The following is a 23059-nucleotide window of genomic DNA, read 5'->3' as shown; positions in this document are numbered from 1 at the left end:
TCAGAGATTTTAAACCAATAAGAAAAGGAACAAAAATACTAAATTCCAGAAAGTGATGAGTTTCTGGAAGAGAATCATAGCTGCTTTCCATGCAGTTGGAATGGCAGAGGATTTGGAACAGATGAACCAGGCAAACTTTTAACAAACTTGCAATGAGCACTAGTGGGCTGGTGTGATGGGTTAGAATCACCGGAAGGCATAGAAAAGTCTGCATCTCCAAGCCTACTCTTGGGCATGATGCTTCAGCAAGCACACACATGTAAGTGCCAAAGGCTGGGGCAAAGCAGAGATTCTGAGAGAGATTCCTCACTGTGGTTTATAGGACCTTCTCCTAGTGTAAGTCAGTGGTAAGGTTGTGTAGGAAAACTGAGTAAAATCCCATTGAGATGCAACCAGAACTTTCATATAGTGTAATCATGACTATAAAAGAACCTAGAAAGGGTAGGAGACCTAAAACATTCCTTCAAGAGACTCCAAACCGCTATACAGTATAATGTAGAGGTCTTCCCAAAATTAGTGCAAGACAGTGGAGTAGAATATTTCTAACATACAAAACCAAGGGTGGAACTGAGGTGAAAAGGAAACTCACCAGAGACTGATGAAATAAGTAGCTGGGCCATAAAGGAGTGAAAGATCACCCACAATTTGAAAGCTAGGAGTAAAACTGAAAAACAAAGAAATCTCTGGAGTCCTTTAAATGTTTGAAGCCAGTACAATGATTTGCACTAAAGTAAAACTGCATCCCAAACCCCTCTTCATTACCTGATTAGTAATAATCACTGGACATTTCAATATCCTGGAAGAAGGAAATTACCTTATTTCTGGGAAATAAGTATTTAATTTAGTATCTAATGTTGCATATAGTTAAAAATTATAAGACTTTGAAAGACTCAAGAAATTGTCACCTACAGTTTAAAAAGGACATAATAGATGTAGACCCAGAAATTATCATAGATGTTGGAATCATGAAATAAAGTATTAAAATCCTATTACTGTATTTAATATGTTAGAGAACCTTTGGGACAAGGTGGAAGACATTCATGAACAGCCTGAGAATTTGAGATGAAGAAGGGAATTAAAAGTGGAAGTATATAAGACAACATTAGAAATGGACTAGATTAATGTGTTTATGTATATGTATATACACATACATAGTGCACCAAACATAATACTATAAACATCTATGGAAATAATCAGGGAATTGAACACAAGTCAATATAATTTGCCCAAATTGTAATGCAAAAAAAAAAGTAAATGAAAAATCAATACTGAGTGTTTAAGATCTGTGGGACAAAATTAAAATATTAGATGGTGTGACTATTTAGTAATTGGAATCTAAGATGAAGAAAGAGAAAGAAAATGAGGCAGAAAAGGAAACAACTAAGGATTTTCCAGCATTAATTAAAGACATCAATCCTAGATTCAAAACAGCACAATGAACTCCAAAACAATAAATTTAAAGAAAACTATATGTACATATTACCTAGTCCAAATTCTGAAAATCAAAGAAAAAAATATCTAAAGAAGAAAGAATTGTACACTAAGAAACAAGATATGTGACTGATGGCTAAAATCCTCAGAAACAAGGCCAATAGACAGTGAGCAATGTATTAAAGGAGCAAAAAGACAAGAAAAAAAAAAAACTAAAATCATATATCCAAGAAAAAGATCCAAAAAGTATATAGGGGAAATGGAAATGTTTTGAAACATCTAGAAAGATGCTGAGAGAAGGGTCAGCAGAATTGCCCTAAAAGCAATGTCAAAGGAAGATTTTCATGCTGCAAGATATGATTTTAGACATTATAATCAGCAAGAAATTAGAACTGAAAGAGTAAAACACATGGCAAACATAGGACTTTTGTTTAAAAGACTATTGACGTCTCAAGTAAAAAACAATAGCAATATTTACCAATGTAAAATATATAAAAACGGAGTGAAAAAAGGAAAGGAAGGGGATAAAGGGAAGTGATTTGGATATAAAGTTCCTACCTTGTTTGCAAAATAATAAAAATATATTTTTAAATACTGACTAAGATAAGTTAAGGCATATATTCAAATCTCTAGAGAAATTGCTAAAAGCAACAGAAGTATAATAAAAAAATCAACACAGGAGAAAAACAAATTGCAAAAAAAGTACTTGATTTATTAAAATAAAGGCAGAAAGTGATGAATGGAGGAACAAAGAGCAGACACGAGTAATACAAAATAAATGTTAATGGTTTTGACTAAAATCCAACTATGTCAATAAATAAAATAAATATAAAAGGAAAGGACAATTGAACTAAATGGCAGAGACTGTTAGATCAGACTTTTTTTTTTAAAGGAATACCCACCTGTATGCTATTTATAAAAGACGCATTTGAAATACAAAAACAAAATAGGTTCAGAATATAAAAAAGAGTCAGGACAGATATACCATGCAAACGCCAGTATAATAAAACTGGTGTTGCTATAGTAGTATTAAAGTAAAATAACTAGAACTAAACAAATGTGATAAAGAACATAATGTCCCCTCTACAGAAGATGTCCATATCCTCATTCTTGAAGCCTGTGACTGTTAATTTTCATGACAAAAAGGACTTTGTAGATATGACAAAGGAAGATTCCTAAAATAAGGAGATTACCATCTGTTGTCCAGGTTAGATAATACCATGGATTCCTGAGAGATTGAAGACTGATGTCTTACAGAAGTTGCTGTGACCAAAGAAAAAAGAGGAATAAAGAGAAAGAGATTAGAAGATGCTAAACTTGTATTGATGATGGAGAATATAGCTTCCAAAGAATGTAGACTAATGAATAAAATTAGTTTCCAGAAGTTAGAAAAGATTAAAAAAAAAACAGGGAAAAATAAGACATCATCTCACAGAATGTTCAGGAGGCATATAACCTTGAGAACCATTATAGACCTGTTGACCCCAGAATTAAAAGAGAATAAATCTGTATTGTATTAAGGCACTAAGCATGGGGTGATTTTTTTTTCATAATAATTATAGGTAATTTAGTAAAGTTCCAAAATGCAAAGCCATTATACAATAACTGAATTCTATTTCCTAATGCTAGAAATGAACAGTTAGGAATTAAAAAAAAAAACTATTGAAAAGGGAATATGAAAATATTAATACTTAGCAATAAATATAGCAGGTTAGGTGCATAATTAAAAGCAACAAACACTGATAAGCTAGAAACATAAGCATTATAAGAAAAATATGAGAATTATTTTTCAACTACGGAATAAACAAAAATGTATTAGGTCAAAAAAACTAACTATAACATTTTAGAAATTTTTCAATTTTGTGGGAGAGACTAGTGAAGTAGAAACTCAGGAAGGACTTCAATGTTGCAGTCTTGAGGCAAAATTTCTTCTTCCTTGGGAAACATCATCTTTTGCTTTTAAGGTTTTTAACTGATTGGATGAGACCTACCCACATAATCAAGAGTAATCTTCTCTACTTAAAATAAAATGATTGTGGATGTTAACCACAATTACAAAATACCACACAGATATATAACAGTGTGCATTTATATACACAAATGCAAATAATTAGGTCAATATTTGATTAAATAAGTGCCATGGCATAGAAAATTGATACATAAAACTAACCATGATGGATATCATTAAGGAAATGAATAAATAGATCAGTTTGGGAGGGAAAAGTTCATGAAAGCTTTTTATGACAAAGACCTCATCAAAAAAATATATAGAATTCTTTAAATCAAAAAAATAATAACAACTAAAAATGGGCAAAAGACTTGAACAGACACTTTATTTTAAAATATAGGTGAATAACCAATAAGCAAATAAAATGGAATTCAGAGAGTAGAGGAGAGAAGAGGATGGGGAGAGATTGGCTAATGAGTACAAAATCATAGCCAGATAGGAGGATTAAATTCTGGTGTTCTGTTATACAAAAGGGGGATTGTGGCTAACAATATTGTATCAAAAATTCCAACATAGCGTGAAAAGAAAATGTTGAATATTCTCATCACAAAGGCAATTTGAATGTGTGAGGTGGTGAATGACCTAAGTTTCTTGAGTTGAACATACACAATGTAAAATGTACTAAAGCATCACACTGTACTCCCAAAAGATGTACAATTTTGTCCAAAAAAATTTTAAGGAAAAATATATCAGTGGTCACATCTATTTGATGCCAGGGAAGTACTAATTAAAATCATAGTGAGATAGCATTTTATACTCATTAGAAGACATAACATATAAGGCTGACAATATCAAAAGTTGGCAAGAGTGTAGAACTATTGTAACTCTCTTGCATTGCTGGTGAGAGTTAAGAACAGTAAATCACTTGGAAGAACCTTTGGACAGTTTCTTGTAAGTATACAGCTAGCCTATAAATGATCAATGCTACTTCTAAATTTAGGCCTGTTACAGTAAATTTAACAATAATACGACAAAAATCTTGTCCGAGAATGTCCATAATAGCTTTGTTTAGCATAGCCAATGATTAGGACAACCCAAACATCCGTCTAAAGGAGCATGCTTAAAAACTTGAGGGTATATGCTGCAATATGAGATATTATTGAAAAAGTATAAGACAATGATGTGCTACTGATATATGCAATAGTATGAATGAATCCAAAGCATTTTGAACAAGAAATAGGCACAAAATAATAAGTATGGGACGATTGAATTTTTATGAAGTCCAGGTTAGTCAAAATTAACCTTCAGTGATAAGGCACCAATCTGCAATATTCTGTTTTCTTGTTTGGGGTGCCAGTTACAAAGGAATATACACAATAATCCAAAGGTTTAACCTTGAACCTCTCTACGGTCTCTGGGGGGTTTTTGTTTGTTTTGTTTTTGAATTATCCCTCCATAAAGAAAGTGAGGAACAAACCAAGCCAGTTCTTAAAGAGACATGAGATTGCTTTATAGAGGCAAGTTTCCAAAGTCTTGTAATAGAGAGAAAGAGCGGTGGGGGGGTGGGGGGGATGGGGGGAGATGGAGACTCTATAAACAGGATGCTGGCTTTCCCCCAGAGATAACAGGCATGCTGCTGGACATCTTCTCTTCACCCCTGGAGACAGAGAGTGGAGTACAAACAGTTGAGTTGCTTTTCTCTGAAACAAAACAGATCTCGTCTCATCAATTTGTGCTGATTGCGGGTGAAAGAACAGAAGCTTGACATGCAGAAGCAGTCTCCTTTTATTTTTGTTAAAACTTTTACACTAACCTGCAATCTAAAGGGGACTTCATTGAAAATGCAGGTAGTTTCAGGCTTTTCCTTTTGAGTTGTTAATATTGTATGCTAACCCTATTTTAACTATATAATTGCTTAAAGTCAGGCACCAAAGGAAGATGAAGCCCATTCAATTACACATGGTTGCCAAGAGAAAGGTTTTCCTAGCCAAACTTTCCATGTGTATCAAAAACATATGTATTAAGTGCTAGCTCATATTTATGATAGTAGCCACACAAAGACTGAGAGCTAAATTGTCTAAATTATTACTCATGGACTGCATATGGGATCACAATAATTTATAATAGAAATGTTTCACACTATAAACCTTATTCTTTGAATTTATCTAATACCAGAACACAAGTATATCCTATACTATAAAATGCATGTACATTTATGTATATTTGGGTATGTGATTAATAACACTACATTTTGGCATTTTGAAGAATTGAAGTTGCTGGAATGTTCTACATCATTTTTCAGTGATGACAGTGGCAAATCTTCTGACAGAGATTGAAGAAAGTGTAATGTTGTAGATATTTATTTTGGAAGATACTTTCTAGAGAAAGAGTTTTAAGCAAAGATATATTACTTAAATCCTAGAACTGAAAGGAATTAGGGGGTCATCTGGTTCATCTTCCATGCCCAAACTAGAATTCTCTCTTCTACAGTGACTGATGACCAACCTGTCTCTGCTTGAATTCTTTTAGTGACAAGGAAGTTTCTACTTTGGAAGTCAGCCCAATGAGATTCCTCTTGAGAAAAATGACTGTAGAGTTACAGGTATTGACTGTATTTAGGCTGTTCTGAGCTCTGGAGCTGAAAGGTCAAATGGAATCAAATGGAGAGATGCAAATAAAGTTCAGGAAGGGAGAAATGAAAGAGCAAAAAAAAAGGAGAGGAGGCCAAATTACCAGAAAGAGGATGATAAATACAGAGAAGCAGACACAAAAAGTTATACATTTCCAAAAATATTTTCTTTGCTTCTTCATTATTTCTCTCTGCTTCCTCATTCAAACACTTCAAATTTCCATCCTTAGGTTTAAGTACTTTTAAATGTGTGCCATTGGTGTGTCTGTCTTCCAAAAAAAGAGGACAATGAACTAAATAATAAATAGGATTTTTCTGAGATAGCAATTGCAGAGCATGTATTATCTCACCACCTAAGTTCTGGTCCCGGAGTTCTCTTTTGGTGATGCCGAAAGATATTTGTTATTTGCCTTCTCAAGAGACAGACAGGCAAGAAGAAGGCAGGGGAAATAAGACTTTGGCAATGTCAAGACCACTGAATATGGGACCAGTTTTCCCAATACAAAATGTATACAAAGATATTTTAAGCTAAATGTGATAAATGTTCTTTTGGTTAGGTGACAAATTGATGGGAACATGATTTTGCCTCTGCAAAATCATAAGAGTAAGGGAAAAAACATAGAAATTGTAAAAACAAGTGTTGGTCAAATATCTTGAGCAATTTAATCATGAATTAATATGATGATTGGGATTTAAAAAAGCATATAATCTTTACATGTGTTCAAAAAATATGTTCATTTCCTTTATTGAAACTTTAGGTAAATTCAACATTTTATTATGTAAACATTGTGTGTTGGCTTGAAAGGTGACCTTTCCTTTCCATTTCTGTTTCTTACCCTGGACAGTTTCGAGTTGCTTCTTCCTTTCCTCCTCCTCCTCCTCCTCCTCCTTCTCTCTCTATATATGTATATATTTACCTATGTATAATATGTATAAATATATATATATATATGTATACATATATATGAATATATATGTATGTATTTGTGTATATATATATATGTATATATATTCTTTCCTCCATAGTAAGTATACATCTGCACAATTGTAGGGATTTTTTAGGGTTCCATGTCTTTTAGGAAAGAAGTTTATCTCAAAAGTTACCTATTGTGGACTTAGAAATCCAATTTCATCACCTCTGTGGATAAGAGTGCCTCTGAGTATTACTAAATGATGTGGAATAGACGGATAAGCTTCAGATATTTACCAGAAAATCAGAATATAATTCTGTCTCCAATAAAAGAAACTTGGTATTTATATATATATATACACACAAGTTGTGCTAATCCCTACAGAGTGCCAAAAAACAGAAAAATAGAAAATGTCTTAAACATACAGAATCCATCTCAGTTATTGCCACCTATCAAAGCTATTTAGTATATAAGATTATTGTCTTTGCACACTTCAAACAACATATAAATTGATATAAAGGAAGCTGAACTAACAGTTCAGTTTTTTAAAGGGGTTTAAAAGCTTTTCATTCTAATGTCCTTTTAGTTTAAATAAAGATCCTATTTTAAAAGAAAAACATTTACATATATATAAATTGTCACAAGTTTTTGATAAAGAATTTGACATTCGTGATATACATTTAACGTGCATTAATGTTTAAATGTATATAAACACCAACAATTTTTCTTGAAATATATATCCTAGCATGATAATAAAGCAAATTTGTGTGTGTATATATATATATATATATATATATATATATATATATTCATATATATACTGTGTGTATATATATATATATATATTCATATATATATATAAACATGAATATATATATTCACGTTTATTTGTCTGTATTTATATCAATGCTCACCAAAAATAATTTATAATAAAAATTTAAGCATTTTTCAATAAGGAATAAATTAATAAAATAGTGATGTACTGAATCAACAGAATACTATCAATAATTAAAATTAAAATGCATATATTTGTTCATTGAAAAAAAAAAACAGTTCTCAGTAAGTTTATATGTGAGGGTAGCAATTTTTGAATAGCATAGAGAACATGTAAAAGTGTGAGAGCACTCCCTGTGCACAAAGATAGATGTTAAAGAGGAAGTTGGTAGAAACACAAACAGTAATTACCTCTCTATGGAGAGAACTTTGGCAAGTTTTATTTTCTTGTTCAATTTTCATTTCATGGTTATCATTAAGTAGGTAGAATCAGAAGAAACACGCAAGTTATTTTAAATAAATACAATCTCTAATTGAATGCTGCACAGCAAAATAGATGGAGCCTATCTATGCACCTTGAATATGAAGAAATTCCATGTCATTTTTAACGTGAACAGGCCATCCTCATGATAATGCTTTTGATGAAGTTAATCTTGTTGACTGCAGCTCTGCTGAGAAGAAGTGTCCTTTAGTTACCTTCATATAAATAGGTAATGCACACTTAGAATGCTCACGAAGACTGGGAGAACAGTCTACACCTGTGTAAAGGCGAGGACATAAATATCCTTTTGAAATTTCTGTCAAAAAACTAGTGCTAAAAGAAGAGGAATTTGAGTATCTTTTCTTATGTACTTAAGAAGTTATCATGATTCAAATTTTGAATAATCAGATTATTATTCTTGCTTTATTTAAATGATAATACCTTGAATATCTTTTGCTATCACTTCGTTCCATTTTAGTGTGATTATCTGATACATTACATTTTGCTATCTTATTAAGTTATTCAAACTAGATGTGAAGGGAGCATATTCTGAAAGAAATACTAAAGCAGGCTGATAGTCTGACTTACTCTCTCAATGAGTGAAACTATTTGAAAGTAGATCTAAATAGAAAAAGCCAGGATTTGGTGGATACCATAGGAGTACAATTTTTAAAGAAAGATTGTTATATGGGATCCATATCAATATCACATGCCCAAAAGCAATTTGAATAAAAAGTCTTTGTTTTCACATTATCTCTTAGTAGCTCAAAAACACAAACCTTATTTTACACAATTCTGTGGGTCAGGAATTCAGGCAGAGTTCTTCTGGATAGGTCTTGAACTAACTTTGTGTTTGGGGTTCATTGTGATATGACATTCAGACTGGGGATAAAATATCCAAGATATGAAGGGATATTCTGAAAGTATATACAGTAGTCCAAATTTTCCATCAGTTACAGTGTAGTCCAGGTTTCCCGTCATTGACTCAGTGTTGTCTTTCCCAATCAAGAATATGGGTAAGCACCCCATCATCAAATGGAAGTGTCATACACTTAACACTTAAGCAAGTCTCAAATGCACAGGAAAATTCCATGAGTAAATGGTCTAGGTTTTCATTGTTCCCACCTGTTCCATTTATTCCTCTTTCTCAACTCACACCTATTACTTTATAGAGTTTCTTGTAACCAACAGAAAATGAAAAAAATCCAGTCCTGGTTTACAAATGGTTTTATATGATATACTGGTGCTACTTGAAAATGAACTGTAGCCCCACTCAAAGACACTCAAAGGAGAGTGGGAAAGAAAATCCACTAATCAGCAGAACATCCAGTACTATGCCTGCGTGTTAATTTTGCTTTGAAGAAGAGATGGCAAGAGGCATGGGTCTGTACTGATTCATAAGTAATGGTTATACAATCAGAATCTTGGAAGCGACCTTATTGGAAAATTGGTGGCAAGGAAGTCTGTGAGAAAGATATGATCATAGATTTCTCTAATTGACTAAAAAGCATAAATGTGTTTATGTCTTATATGAAGGCTGAGTCTGAATGTTCAACTAAACAAAATAACCTATTTGAGTACTATCCATACATCTTCCCAATCACCCTTGTACTTGTCCTTTAGGATCATGGCAAAAATGGAGCCTACATATATCTGAAAAGGCAAGACTTCCACTTGTCAAGGCCAACCAGGCTATAATCTCTGCAAGGTCCTCCCATCCAACAGCAGAGATGAGCACTGAGGCCCCTTATGGAAGCATTCCTCATCTAGTAGAGATTCCCAAGCTGTTCACCTAGTGGCAGGCTGATTGTAGTTGACCATCTCCATCATAGAAGGCACAAAGTTTTGTTCCCACTGGAAGAGATTCTTACTCTGGACATAGATTTAACTTCTCTGCCTATGATGCTTTTGCCAAAACCATCACTGTGGACTTACTGAATGCTTTATTCACCATCTGGGTATTCTATCCAGCATTGCTTCTCAACAGGAAACTCATTTTATAGCAAATGAAGTGTGGAAATAGGCTCGTGTTCATGGAATTCACTGGTCTTTCCATGTTTCCCATCACCCTGAAGCAGCCAGCCTGACAGAATGACAGATTGGCCACTTGCAGTATTAGTCACAACACCAAATGGATGTCACTATCTTGCAAAGCTGTAGCAATGCCCTCTAGGATGTAGTAGATATTCTGAGTCAATGACCAAAATCATACCTAGGTTTCACAGGTTTGGAAATCAGAATTACAAATACCACAAGTGAGCAGGATAATATTTGTGAATATTTCTTCCTCACTTTGACATTAAGTATTTCTGAATAAAGAATAACATTACTTGTATTCTTTTTTCTATGCTGTCATTCTCTTTTTCTATACTATAACTTTCTATATCTATAACTTACTGTTATATTTCCCTTTGATATATAGTAAATCCCTTGGTCTGAAGCACATTATATGTGAGCAAGGAATTCCAACAGTGAGTGGACGGTGATGATGGTAGCCAGACTGTAGTCAGCAAAGGCAAATCCATATCCAGAGTAAGGTTTGATGTCCTAGTGCTACCATTTCCATGACTGATGAGAACTGACTTAAACAAATTCCATCAGAAAAACCAATGTCTCTGGAAATGGGACCTATCTAGGGTCATTGACATTTGATATTGGATAGGTTGGTCCCTCAACAGAAGTTGTAACCACATCAACAATGGTCAAAGAAAGCCCATGTTTCCAGCTGTATGTATCACCTGAATTTCTGTACTCACAGTCATTTCAATTCAAGAGTCCATTAAGAAGATACCAGGTGAGGGGGTTCAGGGGAGATGACCTGCTGTCTTGAAAATTAGTGTTATAAAGTATTTTAGCCAGAATTACAGAGAGAGAAAGAGAGAGAGAGAGAAAGAAAAGGAAAAAAGGGAGAAACAAGAAGAAGAAGAAACAATGTTTTTTTCTCTCTTTATTGCATTCTGATCTCCCAGTTGTTCCTTAAGAACAGAACCAAAGCAATCTGGGAAATATAGATTGCAATTTTTCTGCCCCAGCATCACATTGTAGTTATAGAAGTGTGGGCAAGTGATAAATGACAGGAGGGAAGTAGTTGGCACACTAACTTTTGTATACTACTGTGAACCTCTCCACAGAAGTGGGAAACACAAAGTCATGTGTGGCCCAGGATTTAAGAGACATCCAATGAAACTAGGACTCTTCTAAGATTTTATAATTATGTGAACTTTATTTTCATTATCACTAATTTCTACCCACTTGATCAAGCTTCTTTTAGTCCTTTAAAATTAATATTCAAAGATTCCATAATAAATTTGAACAATAATTTTGGCTTCTTAACAAAATTTAGCTAAGGTTATGATAGATTGCCACCCAAGGGCAACTGTTATGACATAATATGAGCATATAGAAATTTTGCCTAAGAACAGAAAGAGAAACTCAGTTATTCGCCAGTTAGGTTCTGAGTCCTCTTTAATTGATTTAAGATTACAGGAAATTTCCAGTACACATAGTGGGGTCTTCAGCACTGAAAAATATGTATATTTTTCTACATTCTGTCCATCCTAAATAATAGTGGAACTGCAGCATTATAAAATAGAGCTTGACTCCAGTTTAATTAACCCTCACATACATTATAGCTCTAGTTTTGCTAGATGTAAACAGTCGTAGTTCACTGACAACCAAATAATTATTGTAAATGAATATGGATCATATATGCACCTCAGTTTATCAAACACAGTGGCTCATCTTGTCCTGTTAAATACAGTACATGGAATTCAAGCCTATGCAGAAGGACAGTAACATCTTGTGTTTGGACAACACAATCAATTTCCAGTCTTGATTCTGCAGCAGATATCACTGAGTGTCCCTGTGAGCCTAGGCATGTCATTGAAACTTTTAGAGTTGTGATACTCCATATCTAAAATGGAGCAATTAAACAGACTTTAAAGATGTTCAGATGAAAGGAATGATGTAAGTGCAAAATAATCCACACCTCATTAGAAAGACAAGTTCTAATCTATTCATGAAAGGGAGTGGTACTAGAAAAGCTATGGTCAAAGGAAAAAGACATTTAGGGAGATTCTTATAATTATAGGAATTTAATTTGACCAACTTATTTATTCATTTGACTTGTATGTATTTTATTCCATATATTATCTCCTTTGCAAGATATGCGATATTATCATTGCAATATTTAATGACAGTAGTTTCTCAGAAGAGCTCTCCACTATATAATTGACATTTCCCATGAGAAATGTTTTGTTTGCTAGTTTTCTGGTGTAACTGGGGATTTCACCTAGGGGTGCTCTACCACTGAGCTGCATCCAACCTATTTTTGTTTTTATTTTGAGATAAGGTCTCATGAAGTTTCCCATGCTAGCCTCGAACTTAAAATCCTCCTTGCAATCCTCCAGAGTTGCTCGGATCACAGGAAAGCACCAAGTTATAAAAGCATTGTTCAATGGTATTTTTTTTAAATGTTCATAATGCTTTCCACAAAGCAAAAATCAATTAGGTTGTTTTGTTCCAATATTTCGTTGTTTGAAGATGATAGTGAAAAACACATCTGTTTTTTAGGTTGTAATACAATCTAGTTTCTGCACTGAGAATGGCTACGATATTCCATATTAGATTTACTCTCTTGTCTTACCTTTGGTAAATAGTACCAATAAGATTATAATCTCAAAATCATAGATCCTGAGAAAATTTTAACCAACTTTGATATTACTTTAAAATATTTTTCAAGGTTTATTTTTTCCAAATTGTACCCCAAAAATGGGTGTTGAGTTTAGGTTTAATTGGAACAATTTATAATTTAATGATTGGTGACATAAATACAATATAACGATTTCTAGTCCCATCTCCAAGAATGATAAACACATTTTAGGAGTTCCAGCTTTTAAGTAAAGTGGCCACGTATGAACACTATATTTTATACTTATCAGTTCCATTTCTACAGACTAACCATAGTAATGTTAATATGTAACTGACAAGTAACATTTTTAAACAGTTCCAATCTTAGTGTCCCATTAATTTGAAAAAAAGTAGGTGTGAAAAGTAGGGATCCTGGGATGATTTCTTGGGGTTGCTCTTTTTGGCTTCCTGCTCTAATGAAAGCAAATATAAAATTAATGCAATTTTATGCTTTAAAGGATTAGCTCATGAATTACTCAGATAATTGTCTTAACTGTCTTATTTAAAGTGGTAAGTTTACCAACAAGTTTCCTTTATATTGCCAGAGAAAAACTATTCCTAAAATAATGTGGACACAATTTTAAAATGTTATAAAGCAATGCAAAAAGGAACTATGAGTTAAGCAAAATTAAAATCTGAAATAGCTACTTTATACTCCTCCTGGAAACCTTCTGGATGCCTGGCTACTACTTTGCTTCACAGAGGTATTTCCACATGGTGTGCTGGACTTCACTGGCATCATGAAAGAACTTGATACTTGACCTTTTCCTGTGGCTAGGGAAAAGAGGTGGGGAGAATATTCAAAATCATGAAGTTCAAAAAACATAGCTAACTTCAGAATGAACTGAGTGAACAATGACATACAAGTTCAGTGTTGTGAAAGCAGTCAAAAGTAAGGATCTAAGGACAAAGAAAATTCTTGCTAAGTTATGAGGCAGCCCAGGGCAATCGAATTTTAAAAAGATACAAGGTGTTGGATGAAGATATATGAGCAACGTCTAGCTACCCGGCAAGAGAAATGGCAAGGATTTAGCTGGTTGTCTGGCCTGGGAGACTCCCAGTGGACTAGAATGAAAGTCAGAAATGGCAACAGTGCAGGCATGGTGGGTGAAAGCTAAAGTAGTGAACTTGGTGCTATGTGTATGTTTTCTTACTCGGTTTACACAATATCCACAGGGTGATCTGTAGTTTAGCCACAGGAGTGAATAGTAGCTGGTCATGCAGGTAATAAGAGGCAAAACCTGCATTAAACCTTAGCCTTTTTGACTTCATAGACCATGACCTTTATAAATATTAATATGACAATTTCAATTTAATCTTTATGATAATTCTGAAAGGCAAGTTTTTTTAATCATTATTTTGTAGATGAGAAAAATGGAAATCATGTAATCTTCCCCCAGGTCATATGAGTAGTAAATAGTGATAAAAGCAATCATCCTGAATACTAGGGTAAGGGAGCAGGCTAAGTCAACACACCTGATATTAGTATTGAAGAGCCGCACCAGAAAACCACACTTGATTCTCAGTGATGCTGAGCTTGGTTAGAGAAGAAACTTCAGGCAAAAAAACAATAGGCACGAAGCAGATAAAGGATGACAGGTATATTCAGCCCAAAAGATGTTTAAAAATAATAATGGAGAAAAAATAAGAACAAGGTTTACTGGACACTCTATACCAGCATTAAAATTAGACAGAAGAGCTGGCAATTTTGGCAAGAGCTGCCTTTCAGGAAGGGGGTCTGGGCGGTATCCAATAAGCTTTCTATCAGCCACGGAGATATCAAGGGTGAATGGATTAATGGAGTGGAAATCATAAAACAGTCAGAATTTAGATATTAGGAAGATAACAAATCCATGATGGAAACCGAAATTACTGATCAGAATTGAGGCAGGAGAAAATTGGCAAGTGAGAGAGCCTCAGAAGAATTTTTCACTAGCTAGTTTATTGATGGTTTATGCAATCACTATGGGAATATGATATTGAATTAATTTCCTAATACTTTTGAGTAACTTGTGTAAATTAGCAAATGCATACCAATTGCCTGTTCTAATTATTATACTTACAGCAATGAATGAGACAAAGGTCCCGACCTCAGAAAGTTTACAATCTGCTGTAGAAGATTAACGATAGGAAAAAATACTTATTTATCCCTTGATAAATCTGCAAGAGATTCATTCCAGGACACCCTGCAGATACCAAAAGGCTCAGATGCTCAAGTCCTTTATATAAATTAATATAGTCTATGCATTGTACATCCTTTAAATAAATCAACATATCCTTTATATAAATTACCACAGTGTATGTGTATCCTCGATTGTATGCTTTAAATCAGCTATAGATTATTTATAATACCTAATAAAATGTAAATGTTAAGTAATTTTATTCTGTAATTGTTTAGGGAATAATGACAAGAAAAAAATGTCTGTACTTGTTCACTACAAATGAACCTATCATAGGCCTAAAGTATGAAATACATGTCAGTAATGATGTGACTTTATTTCCAAGTATTTCCCATCCAATCTTGCTTAATCTGTGGATGCACAACCTGTGGATATGGAGGGCTGACTATACATAAAGTATTGTTCCATGGTGCAGTGCTAAGAAGAAAACTTGAAAAGGAAGGCATGGGAGAAGTAGGGCCTTGGAGAGAGTGATCCAGGAGAATTTCTTTGAAGTAGGGATCTTGAGGAAGGAGCGGATGAACTAAGAAACATAGGAAGGTGTGTTTAGGAGAATTTTTTCAGCATAACCTGAAAATGAGAGATAGAAGAGGAATTGAGAATAATTATCTGCCAGGCACAGTGGCATATACCTGTAATTCCAGCCACTTGAGAGGCTGGGGCAGGAGGATTGTGAATTCAAATCTGGCCTCATCAACTTAGTGAGGTCCTAAGCAACTCAGTGAGAATCTGTTTCTAATGAAATATTTAAAAAAGGCTGGGTAGCTCAGGGGTTAAGCACCCCTGAGTCCAATCCCTGTTTATAATAATAATAATAATAATAATAATAATAATAATAATAATAATTTTTATATGCATTTTTAATGAACAACTAAATATGCAGAGATGCTACTTATCAAGTGGGGAAGACTGTGAAAGGAGTGGGTGTCAGACATCCGCAACTGGTAGGAAGGGTGGTAGGTAGTAAATTAGACATGTTTGATCAAGAACTCAGCATTGGAAGTGTACTGTGAAGGGACTGTTAGGCACCCGAGTACTGATGCTGAGCTGATGCTGAACTGAAGCTGTATATATGCTCTGGGCTTCAGAAGACCGGTAGGCAATAACTATGCAATAACATATGAAAAGTTACCAATGTATTTATGCTATGTATGCCATAGGACTAAAGAAGACTTATAGTAATATTTTTGAAGGAAACTTGAGGCCTGAGTCTCTTGGCTATACTAAATTTAGTTGATGGGGACAGAAGGATGAGCAAATAAAAGGAACAGAGAAGTCTGACTTATAGTTCGAGAAATAATTGTGACATATACAATCATCTGTTATTATGTCACATTCGAAGAAACAAACATTAAATTACATTAGAGGTTCATATCATAATAACTAAATACTTTAATGGTAAAACAAAATAATATTTCAATGAGAAAAACCTTCTGGATCAGGTCGGTGATGGCCCCTGTTATGAACTTGTCATTGTCTACACATGCATTCATTCATTTGTTCAAGCGTTTATTGACTGCTACTTGTAGAGTAATAATCATGAGTAATAATCGTGTCTATTCCCTGGCATCCAAAGGTGCACAAAGCTTATGTTCTTATTCCATGCTTTTCCAAATCCTTTAATGCATCAGTGCTAGTTTAACAATCTTCACAACAGTCTTCTAAAAACAGTATTTTAACCATTCAGATGTGGGAAACTACTTTTAAAGATTGCACACAGGTAGGAAATTATAAAACACTTGCATTTTAAGAATTCAAGAAATTAGTCCCTAAGAACACAGGCCCAAAAGATGAACTGGCTACACCCAATTCTGGCTGCACTGCTATGTGTTCAAATTAATGAATGTTTCTGTGCCTCAGCTTCCTTTTCCAAAGACTGGGAATAGCACCTCCCTCACAGGACAGTGTGAAGTGTGGTGACATCTGTAAAACATCGGAAGAGTCCCCGACACATGGCAAGTTACGATGACATAGCTGGAATTATTATCCTGGTCAGAGGCAACAGAGTGGAAGGTTTAAGATAAACACACATGTGTTATAGAATTATTGTGAAGATTCCATATATTAACATACCTGTAGGATTTTCAACAAGACATGGCACACAAGTGTTCAATGATAATACCCACATTAGTTCCATTACAATATTCAATACACTCAAACTACATTCTGGGCATCAGATAAAAGCTATTATGAAAAATATAACTGGTGCCCTCACACAGCTCAGTTTCACTTTGGGTACTTTTATGAGTCAAATCTATAAATATTTAGAGTTTTGCTTGACACTAATCACCATCAATGCTTTCATTGCAAGGCAGTAATACCAGGAATTTTCATGAGTATATTCTAAGTAGGACAGATGCTTTTGTTCATAAATCAGGCAGTGACCTCAATCATTAATAAACAAATCAGGGCCAGAGCGGCAGGAGAATGTAAAGAGTAATTTGGTAAGGAATCCAATAAATTTTTCAACACAAATAATCAAAACCAACAATTTATTCTTAATCCTGCCATGCTAATAGCTTTTGTTAAAGGAAAAATGATTAAATCAAATTTGGCTTTAATTTGTTGAGGAGAGATGGAGTTTTCCCCAATGTGATAAATTACTGGGAGAGCAAGTCAAATAATGTGAAATTTACTATGAGTCTGCTGTTGCTTGAAAGGGGAGTAAAACAAGAAACAATTCAAGAGGTATTTGGCATTTAGTTCACTGATTTCAAGAATTCAAACCTCACATACGTCTAAACCTCACATACAATTGGTTTATCGATCTACGATAAAAGAAATATTTAGATTCACATCAAGGCCAGTAGATATCAAAACCTCCACACTGTGGCCCACCAGGGACTTTGTGAGATAAACCATGTCTATAGTCGGAACATTCTTTCACCTCCAGAGACTGAATAGAATCATGGAGTGCTTCTGCTGAGAGATAGGCCAGAAAAGATAAGTGCCCATTTTCTCACTTTATAAATTAGGAAACTGAGGCCCAGGAAGGTTTAGTGACCTCAGGACAAAGCTAGAAATAAGATGAGGTTGCTTTGCACTCTGTCAGTACAAATGGATAAGAGGGACAGAATGAGGTGGAGAGAGGGAACAAAGAGGGGCTTTTCTCTCAATCTGCAGGTTTTTAATATTCATAACACAATTTTCTAAAGAGGGTAGAATATTGGATTTAAGGAAATTAATTCAGTAAGTTGGCCTATATAGGTTATTTCAAACTTTCAAAGAAATTAGTGGAATACATCTGTATCTTTTCCATAAGGAAAAAAATCAAAAACAACAAGGGAGTGGGAGAATAATGGAAAATGATAGAAAGAGAAAGTTGAAGCACCTGTGAACAGAGCAGAAAGAAAGGCTATAGGGAGTATCGAAGGGTCACAGCAGAAAGAAGGACAAAGATAATCAGAGTGATTTAGAAATTTTCACTTGGTATTGAAACAGAATGGGGTAGATTCAATCTGTCATGGGGAACTGGCCTACTAGACACTGGCAAAGGGTAATTAAGAAGTCACTCTCCAAAGAAAACTATTTTTGTAAGAGGAAATCAATGGGTATATTCTCACTATCACCACCTTCTGTCACTGAATTTGTGGTTTTGCATTTTACCTGAGAGGCTGATTAAATCACTGACACTTGGAGCAGAACAGGGACTTGTAATCTTTACACTGTGCTGAGCTCAATGGGGTCAGCAACTGTTCAAGGGACAGAGAGCCCTACACTGCCACATGGATAGCATTAAGTGGAGGAGACAAGGGAAGTGCAATATCTTAAGTTACTCTGGCTGAGCACTGGTTATTTCAGTCTAAGGGAGAAAAGGTCATGTATCCAGGAGATGTGCCTACAGTCAGGTTATTAATTGTGAGAAGAAAAGATGATTTGTTCATCCTCAATATGCCAGCTTCTGCCAACAGTACATCTTCCTAATTTTCCTAGCTCCTCCTCAAAGTATGAATGGGAAAGAATGAGGAAAAGAATAGGAGAGGTAAAGGGAAAAAAGAAGTCTAGAATATATCTTCAGTACTGGCTGGTTTAAGCTTATATACTAATAATCTAGGCAGAGCCAATAATTGAACGCACATATTTTTTTATTTTTATTTTTGAATTTTTGGAGCCAAAGTATAGCTCTAAGTCTGACACTAGAAAATGCATCTTTTCTGAATTTATTCAGCAGTCCCATATTTGGTTAATTCACAATAAGAATTCTCCAGACACCAGTTGGTAGAGACTGAGCATTCCTTTTAGGAGACAGGCTCACTTGTCACCAGCATGTGCACAGTTTTCTTCGCTCTCATAGTTCAGCTCCTAAATATCCCCAATTTTTCTAACTTGCCCCAAACTCACTGTCCTTCATGTTCTTCAAGACCCAGGAACATGTCTTTGTACGTTATAATGCCATATAATGTAGATTTTTAAATTTATTTCTTTATATAATTATGAGCAAAAAAAACCCAAATAAGTACTTTATTTTGTTTGGGTTTGAATTCAAAAGGCACCAAGCCAAAGTTTCCATATGCCAAGAAACCAAATTAGTTGATGGCATCCTATTTAAATTTCATTCCTCTGAACAAATCTTCATATGGCTTAGTCTAGATTCTACCAATTGCTTTTTAAATGCATTGTCAAATTGATTTGGCATGTAAAAGAGGTTTCTGGCAAGTTTTATATTTTTATAGAAAGCAAATCACAACCTTGAATTTTAAATATCTGGATGATAAATAATAAGTTAATCCAAAAATGTAGGTTTTGCAATGTATTCAGTTTATCTTGCATACACATGACAATATGATACAGAATTTGCACATTATTAGGACATCCTTGACTCTACCTCTTGGGACCCATTTTTTTCCTGTAAACTAATCTTTACGGTGTCAGAATCAGTGTCAGATCTACACAAAGTAAAACAGCAATTTTGTTTGCAAAAGGTTAGCTACAGATAGCTGAGATGCTTCACTTTCTGACAAATGAGAGGAAATAATAAAATCTCAAGTTGTTGAACTATGACTTTGAATCAGAGTACAGCTACCATTAACATCCAGATCGAGATTGTGAGTAGCACTTTTAATGGATATTATATCTGAAGAAGATTCAGGGCAAGTCTTTTTTATTCCTTCTACAGAAGGTTTCTTCTTAGATAACAGGGTTAAATAGAGTTGATAATTGGAAGAGAGGAAGTACTAAATATGCAAACATAATCTTTGTAAAATATCTGAAACATGCCATACCCCTTCACCCCATGAAGTCCTTTAGTGGTCTCCACTGCCTACTAGATAAACATGGAACTCTGTAGCACACAATGTGGTCCCTGTGGTTTGGTTCTCATCTCTCCCTCTTTTCTTCCCTCTCACCTGGAGCCAACCTGTTCTCAGACAACACTGTGCTCTTTATCTCTGTGCCTTTTCACAGCAGTGTGGATGCAGCTGCCATAGTCTCATTGTGGTGTGCTTTCCTGTTCTGAGGAGACCTGGAAAGCGAAGATCACATTTCCCAATCTCTTTTTAAGCCAGGTTTCTAGACGAATTATAGGTTCCACCAATCAGATGCACTAGAAAATGAAGATAAGAAGAAAAATAAAGACAAAAATATCATTGACACAAACAACATCATGTCAAATATTACTTTAAAAATTCACTGGTCAATTTCTATTTCTAAAGAGGAATTACCAAAACAAAATTAAAGTTAGCTTTAAAAAACTGTAATTTTAAACAAACATAATTACATGAGAATATTAAACCCTTTAATTAAAGTAAAAATTAGAATAATTGTATGATCATTCGTTAACTCAAGTAGATATTTGCTGGTTTCCTTTAATATATTCACTGAAAGAACTATATTCTCTGTATATGCTGGTGACCCAGTGTCTATCTAAATTGACAGAATAAATCATGCCATAGTATCAAAGAATCTCCAAAGCTTAGTAACTTAGATAAACAAAGTCTTCTTCGCATTCATGCTACCATTCCACCCACTGCTTCACTTTAGCACCTAGGATGAGAAAGTAAACACCTTCTTGCACATTCCTCTTTGCTGAGTTACAGGACAAAGACATGCTCAGATAGGTCACTCGTCTAGAAGTTATAAATCACTTTTATGCACTGATTAGCCAGAACTAGTCCTATGGCCTGACACAACCATAAGCAAGCCAGGATGCCCTTGGAAGGAAAGAAAACCAGAAATATTTAGTAAATGTCGCAATTTCTAATATAATCTCTTTTGGATCACCGAGTATTTGGTTTATCTTTCTTTCTTTCATAAACTTCTGCACTCATTATTACGTGTAGGAGAAGATCTTCAAAATTCCACACAGTCACGGCATCAACTCTGGACTATCTATGATAATTACTACACATGGTTATGTACAGTAGTATGTACATCCTAACTTGGTGAAGGGCTATAATTAGGGGAAAAAAGAGACAAATTAGCTGTTTTTTTTTTTTCCTCAAATAATATGAAACAGCAGAACAGGAAGAAAATAACTGCACTAGATAGTCCCATTTCTAAAGGGAAAGAATGAGACACAGCCCCCTAATCTGGGTAAGAAATGTTTCTGATTAGGCCTAAAGTCCATTCCCTACAGGAATTCTATAGGATTCCCTGGTTTCACTAGTTCCCCGGTGTTCTCCTGGGTCCTTAAATCTAATTTTTATGTTCTGTCTGTGTGAAACTGAGCATTAGTGACTTACTTGGCCACCTTCTGAGCTGAGCAATTTCTAAGCAGTCAGCTTTCTGCACACAGAAGATGGGAGGTCCCTGGGTTACCCTAAGTATCAAGCAGGCACAAAATCTATTAATCCAGGACCTGGTTTCTTCTTAATTGGTGTATTTTGTCTTGTTCTTGTTTTGTTCTCATTTATTTTGTTGTTGCGTGATAGCACCATGTGCCAACAACTGCATCAAAAATTCTTTCCAAGACCTTTGCCTCTTTTTTTTTTTCCCCTAGTCTTAGCTGCTCTGACTGGGGCCTGTGGCTTTAGTGATAGGACCAGACACTTATTCTGCTTTTCCTGAGTTGTTTTTCTTCAAACTGAGAAGATTTTACATGTGAGGCACTCCTTAGTCAGTTTCGAGTTGTGAAAAATAGATATGAAAGCCATACCCTTGATTTTATCCTTGTTTTTGAGTTTTATTCTTTGTAGCTTAAGTATTTCTCAACTTTATATTTTACTATTGGGAGTTTAGAAAGTGCTGCTTCTTATAATTTTTGGACTCTTCCTTTTTCATTCCTACTTGGAAACTGACCAGTTCTTTTCTAGGTGTGTCTCTCTTTCTTATGTTTTCATAATGTCACAAGAAGGTATCAACATATTAAACTAACATTCTGATATCCAATTCCTACCTTTAAAGCTACAATCTCATTAATTGTACCATAGTCTTCTCCGAAGCAATGGTCTTATCAACTTTTGGTAGACACATAATATGGATCGATGGCCTTTCTTCTGGTCTCCAATATCAGTTTCTTTAACATGTGCAAATTATTCCCACATGAAGTTAATTTCTCATACCAACTTCTGAAGCTTTCTGAAGGTGTTGGTTTAAACTGAATATTAATGATCCCCCAAATCTCAGTGATTTAAAAAAAATCATGTTCCTTATAAGGGAACAATGTATAACTCCCTTTTTCTCTTCTGCCAAAATTTTGGTTTTAAAAAATGACCATAATTTATTTGTGGGGAGAGGGGTCATTTCCAAAAATCTCCCTTTCTTCAGACTTGAAAGTACAGCTCTTATTTCTGTGGGAATTACCTGTATGATACAAATTCGATTACATCCCTGTGTTTACATCTTTTAATTATTCCCAATTATTCTAAGGATAATAGAACACAAATCCTTTTTTTGTTTGTTTGTTTTTAAGCATCGCATGATAAATGTTTTCATGATCTAATGGCTTACTATCTTTCTAATTAATGTTTGCCTATTCACCAACTTTATTCAGTTCTGGACATTAAAAAAAAATACTGATTATTCTCACCTCTACCTAGAAGAAACCTCCACCTATTTCTTCCTTTTTGTTAACTTTGC

This window comes from Marmota monax, unplaced genomic scaffold, assembly GCF_021218885.2.
Source record: "Marmota monax isolate L192 unplaced genomic scaffold, Marmota_monax_Labrador192_F-V1.1 WCK01_AAM20220418_F8-fsc00046, whole genome shotgun sequence".
Taxonomy (NCBI): Eukaryota; Metazoa; Chordata; class Mammalia; order Rodentia; family Sciuridae; genus Marmota; species Marmota monax.
Note: the sequence above shows the minus strand (reverse complement) of the source record.